This window comes from Phalaenopsis equestris, unplaced genomic scaffold (genome assembly GCF_001263595.1).
Source record: "Phalaenopsis equestris unplaced genomic scaffold, ASM126359v1 Scaffold208075, whole genome shotgun sequence".
NCBI lineage: Eukaryota > Viridiplantae > Streptophyta > Magnoliopsida > Asparagales > Orchidaceae > Phalaenopsis > Phalaenopsis equestris.
In genome coordinates, this window is record NW_018227357.1 from 310,701 (window position 1) to 317,236 (window position 6,536).

Below are 6,536 nucleotides of genomic sequence, written 5' to 3' on the forward strand. Positions count from 1 at the left end.
CAATTTCTTTAACATTTTCGTGGCTCAACCAATTCAAATCATCATTTCATAAATCTCAAGACAAGGAGAAAGACAGAGAAAACTACTCAGATCTCATGGGGAAAACACAAAAAAACTTGAAATTCATATATAAAATCAAATTCATACAAACTACAACAATAAATAAACTTATCTCTACTTTCTCCCCAAGAAAACTCCTCGAAGTTCCTCTGAATCTCTTACTTTCTTTACAGTACAAAAAATTCCTCTTCGAAGCGGCAAGGAGGAAGAAATCTCTCACTTTCCCTCCACTCTTACAATCTCTCAAAGAATTCCTCATCATTTAGACTCTCTACACTTGTTTCACACTTCAATTTTTGAGTATTCCCTCTCTATTTTTGGCCAAAGTCTTCTCTTTAAAGATGTGGATGAGCTTTCTCAAGAGTTGCCTAAGCATCCCTTCAAAATTTGTCCTCATTCAAAGCCTAGCTGGTCATAACCGCCGAGCATGCCATCGGCGGCCTCGAGGGCGCAGTCGGCGGACCTTCTTAATGAATTAATTCTGGAGTCTCAAGAAAATCTCATCGTCGGCGGGGTCGATGGCGTCGTCGGCGCCTTAGTTCAATTCTTCAGATTTTGGCACTTTTCGCTCCAAATTCGCTCCTTTTTGCATCTTTTTTTATTGCATCTTTTTTTCCCCAGTGACCCTGTTTCATCATTCCTGCAATGAAACATAAAAAATATTTTTCTTTAAAGTACAATATCATCAAAAATAATATAAAATAGGTATGAAAATCTCAACATATTTTGCTTTGGTCAATCTGCTATAATAGCTTCATCGCATACGGATGGTATTCTGCTAATCTTGGTTTCAGAATCTTGTATTGTCCAGAAACTTGTTGAATGATAAGTTGAGAGTCACCATAGATGACAATATCTGGTATATCTATTGAGATTGCCAATTCCAACCCGGTGATTAGTGCTTCATATTCAGCTTCGTTATTTGTCCACGGCTCTGTCAGGTGATAGGAGAATCTTAACATACATGTATCTGGTGTGATGAAAATTAAACCAATTCTTGCTTTGCCTGGTATAATGATTTCCGATCCTTTATCTTTCCTGGCTGAAGAGGCTCCATCAAAGTACATTTCCCAATGTCTGGCACTAGAGGGTTCTATTTGCAGTATCTGCTCATACGATAGTTTGTTATTGAGTGGGGACGCAGTTGGAAGTGGGTGTGCAACGAGAAAATCTGTCCCTTGGTAGCGCGGAGGAAAACAAAAGCTATATCAAACTGCAGTAAAATTATCGACCAACTTGCTAGACGTCCAGAAAGTGTTGGTCGGGTCATCAGATATTGCAATGGATTAACTTTTGAAATGAGGGTAATTTTATGAGGAAGCATGTAGTGTCTAAGCTTTTGGGCAGCCAAAATGAAAGCTAGACAATACTTCTCGATAGGCAGATATTTCAACTCTGTCAGTATTAGACGAAGACTAAAATAGTATAGCACATTCTCCTTACCCTCATTATTGACTTGAGCTAATAGAGCTCCGAGAGAATCTTCTAAAGCCATAGTATAAAGTATCAACGATTTTCCCGGGACAGGGGCTGCCAAAATAGGATGTGTCATTAAGTATTATTTAACATTTTTGAAGGCCCGCTGACATTTTCTCTTCCCAAATGAATTTGGCTTCCTTTTTAATTAATGTCTATAAGGGCTGACACCTACCTGAGATATTAGAAATAAAACGTCTCAGATATTTCTGGCGGAGCATCATCTATTAACTGTTATTGAGAGTCATCCTCTACATCAAGGCAGTCCTCTTCTAATCTATTTGTAACAACAATTCAAAATTCTAAATCATGAACTGGTCCTACAGTTCAAAATCTGAGACCTTCCTTTGAATTAGGAGATCAGCTTTTAACATTCCATAATTTCTCAAAAAGTTGCAACTTATCTTTTGGCATTTATTTTGGCACATATCCCTGTTGAATTAATTTTTGTACACAAGTAGAAAAGTAACCAAAAGGTAATTCCATTAACTCATTAGAATCATTATCCAAATTTACATGATTTTCATAACTAGTAGAAGGGGAAGCACGGTAAAACTTATCAGTTTCAAACCAACACTACGGACTTCCTTGACCTTTAAACTCTCAACCTTTTAAGGGTAGATTGGAGTAAGGGTCATAACATTCACAACATTCACATAGTGGTTCATAGTGGTTGATCCGATCATACATCAACTCATATTCATCTTTTTCCATGTCTTCCAAGTAGATTTCATATTGAGGTTTCTTTTTCATTATCATCATCATTTCTTTCTCAGAACTTTCTTCATCAAAACTTTCTTCCATGTCGATGTTGATGGCCGACCTAGTTCGTTCAACAATCGTGTTGGTTCTTCCTCGTCCATGACCCCAGCCTTGATCTCGGGTATATGGACTAAAAGAACCTCTACCACCTCTTTATGAAGAGACGATAGTAGATTGTTGAAGCGGAGTTGAGCGGCCTCTTTTTTGTGATCCTTCTGAATCTTGAACTTCATGTGATACAACTTCACGAGGAAAAACTATATTTTTTAGAGGTGTGTAATAGGCAACATCTTCATGAATGCCCACTTCATGTACTGAGAATGGTTATAAATCTCCTTTAAATAAATCTCCTTTAATACAATGATACAATGTTCTTGTCCTTCTTTAAAATATTTGATGCATTAATGTAAGGATGACGAAACCATATTATGCTCATGAATCCATAGTAGTCCAAGTAAAGCTTTGAAAGAAGTTTTTGCATCGATGATATGGAATTTCGCGATTGTTACTAGTTCTCTAGCTTTCATTAATAGAGTAATTGATCCAAGAGCTCTTTCTCCCTTCTGATTGAATCCTCTTAACATAATTTTATCGGTTGTAAGCCCTTGAGCTTCAATGTCCAAATATGCTAATGTTCATAGACTCATTAAGTTTAGTGATGCTCCTGGATCTACCAAGACTCTGAACAATATAAATCTGTCGATATTTATAGAGATGTAGAGCGGTCAGTTATGGTCAGTGGTACCGAGCAACAAGTCTTCATCTGTAAATGTTACCACAGGTTTTTCTTTCAACGAACAAACTTCATCCAAGGATGTGCTGGACAACTAAGCCAAGCAAATCTCTAGGTTGAGCAAGGCTGTAACCAGAGATCTTTCATCTCCTTTGACAGGATTAGAGCATCATAAATGCTTAGTTTGGTCAGCAACATCTTGAGATGAGCTAGCATGTTATAATCAACTTTATATAATCCTCCAATTTTCACTTGGTTATGTGGCTCTTCCACTAACGAAGGTAGAGGTAGCTCTTCTTGAGCGACTATCTGTTTCTCTTTATCTACTGGAGCTGACCTCAAAGGTAATACTTTCCCGCTCCTTAGATTTACTTCTATAATTTCTTCTTCCTGAGATTTTGTAGGCAAAATTTCTGGTATTCTTTCTTCATCATTAGAAAGATCAGTGTTAATAGAATTGATGACAAGCGGTGCACCGTTGTACTCGTGGACTGGCTCCTCACTCCTAGTGTTATCGTAACTGGCATTGTCAACATCCTCTCCATTCTCATTAACAGACTCATCAGACTTAAGTATGATTTGAGGATCGGTTTAGGAATCGAGATCAGAGTTAGATTGAATAAAGTCAGTTACGTTATCATTAGAAACAGTCAAAACATAGCCAAAATCATAATAATTTTATTCATAATACCCCAGTGGGGCAAAAAGATAATCATAAATGTTCAGGGGTTTGAGGATTTTCTTCCTCGAATCTGAGATAACCAATCTAATAGAGGCAGCCCCTATCTTACCCCCCGCGCTATCGATCTTCATGACGTTGCTCTTTTTCTTCTATTCCGGTTACATTGACTTCTCTGGCAAAATCTCCAACATGGGTCGAGCAGGTTGTAGACTCTGAATAGCTGCCTGAGCTAAGGCGGTCTGAATCTGATCCAGTATCTTCTTGGATGACTTGCTCCAAACTGTGCTCCATCCATCTTTATTTGCATATGGATCTATCAGAATGATTAGCTCAGCCTAAATCATATTTACAGAACTCTTTTCATGCTCTTTCAAATATTCTTTTGGGATTATTATATTTCCTTCTTTAAAGTTTCTTTCGAGTCAATCCTTGAAAATAAAACAACCTTCTATTGTATGTCCCAACATCCTATGGTAGGGATAAAAATTGTGACTATCTTTCTTATCAACCTCTTCAGGCTTATTTAGTTCTGGCATTCTGAACTCTGGCTTTTTCATCAAGTTTTTGAACATCTTTGGCACAGCCTCATCTTTGAAGGAATATTGTGTTCTCCTTCATTCTGAAAGAGTTGGGCCCGTTCTACCTTCTACTTGGTACGGTCCTCCCTAGTATGATTGTTGACTGGATTGTTTATACTGTTGTGTTTGTTGTTGAGCATGATCTAATGATTGTTGAGAACTTTGGCAAGGATGCTTTGCCTGTGTCTTTATTGGTTGCTTTCCTTTATCAACTGTTGCCACTGTCTCAGGCCTCTTCTTGAATGCTTTGGTTGTCCTAAATTTCTCTGCTTTCTCTTGAGAATCCATGTGTTTAACTTTCTCCTATAAACTGTTGGTTTTGCTTAGCAGCTTCTTGAAGGACTTGATGGTGAGTCCCTTGAGCATGAAAGCTACTGGCCCATGTATGCTTTTGAGTAATATCTCAATCGCATGTTGTTCCTATAGTTGAGGTTCACATTTCATGCTAAGGTTTCTCCACCTCAAGATACAATCCACTAGAGTCTTGTTGGGTCGTTGCTTCTCCACTATGAGATCTCCAATAGAAACATGGTGTTATGCCCCATGAAATATTTTTATGAACATTTGTTCCAATTCAGCGAACGTCTTCACTAATCCGTTGGGTAACTTGGCATACCAATCAAAAGCAATTCCTAACAGGTTGTTGATGAACTGTCAGAAGAGTAAGGCTTCATTACCTCCTTCGTTGCCACAACTAACTCAAAAATATTCTAGATGTTGCCCAGGATTCCCAGTCTCATTGAATATCTTGAAGTTCGGTGACACAAAACCCTTAGGGTAGGGTACGACATCAAACTTCTCCGGGTAAGGTCTACCCTTTGAAATCAATGCACCACCCTTAGATTGGACTAAGGCTTCCCAAACTTGTTGTTTGACCAATTGTTTAATATCCTTCTCAAGCATGGTGTTTGGTGAGGAATCCTTCTTTTGCTGCTCTTCTCCATTAGCGGAAGCAACTTCTCTTCGTTCATCGTTGATATGGATTATTTCAGGCTGGTTAACTCCTGATGAAGCTACCTGTTGTGACTGGGATTGCCCATTAACTATATCCATGGAAGCCATGATGATGGCTATCTCATCCATTCGCTTTTCCATTTGGCTAATCTATTCATCCCTTAAGAAAATAGCCCTGCGCAAATCATCCGCGGCGTTCCCTTCAGTGAGAGGTTGGGCATCGCGCGTAGATGAGGCAGCTCTAGTCTCGATGACAAGAAAATCCATGAATTCTTCATCTAGATAATCATTGAAATCAAAATCCTCGTCATCATCATTAATGGTTACACCATGTTCTCTGGCTAGCTCGAAAATCGCAGCCCTGAGCTTTTCAACTTTTTCTTCGATTATTGCTTCATGGATTTCCTTAAGATCTGGAGGAATTTCTTGAACCTCCTTCATTTTTTTTTATCAAATTCTATAGTAATAGTTGCGACGACATTGGATACTTCAGACTTTTGTTCCACCTTATCATTCTACCCTGCGGGCTCAGCAGACCGTATTGGTATGGTGACTTTGGGTACCCACACCTTCTTTCTCAATGATGATGTCTTGAGACGGGGTATCTCAACAGAGGTATCGACATGTCAGAGAGAAGTGTGTTCCCCGCGGTGTGAACCAAACACAATATTGGGTAATTTCTTTATCTTTTACCTTTTCGAGGCATTCTTTTGGGTAACAATTGGTTGAATCCTTAGACACATACGTGACTTAACTGGTTGAAGTCCTGCAGACCTTGGAACGGCAGAGGTAACAAAATTTGTAGTAGTAACGGTAGCATCAACTCGGCTTCCCAGACGGAATATAATGGGAATATGGGGTGGCAAAGCTTCAACTGACTTATGGGACTGTCTGGTAGCCCTGACATCTTTCAGAATTTCTTTCTTTATTTATGGGGATACTGGACATCCCATTCATTTAAGCAGTTTGACCATTGAGCATCCTGCTGTAGTGGACAATCTCTGAAACACTGTGCGGAATTTAGTGATAGGACTGAGCTACTTCCTCTCCTCACTACGACCATGAAATGTCAGTAAAGTAGTGACAATTTCTTGAATACTTTCATATCCATTAGTATTCATCAATGGGTGGAACCTAATCCCTTGTAGAAGTGGAGAGGTCTCCTGTAATCTAAATTCCTCCTCGCGAGCAAACTCATCATCGGGTACTTTTGCTGAGGTTTGGGCCTTGGTTACCCTCCGGCCTTTTTGGTTGTGATTCTTTCTTTGTGATCGAGTCAACGGTGCAGACT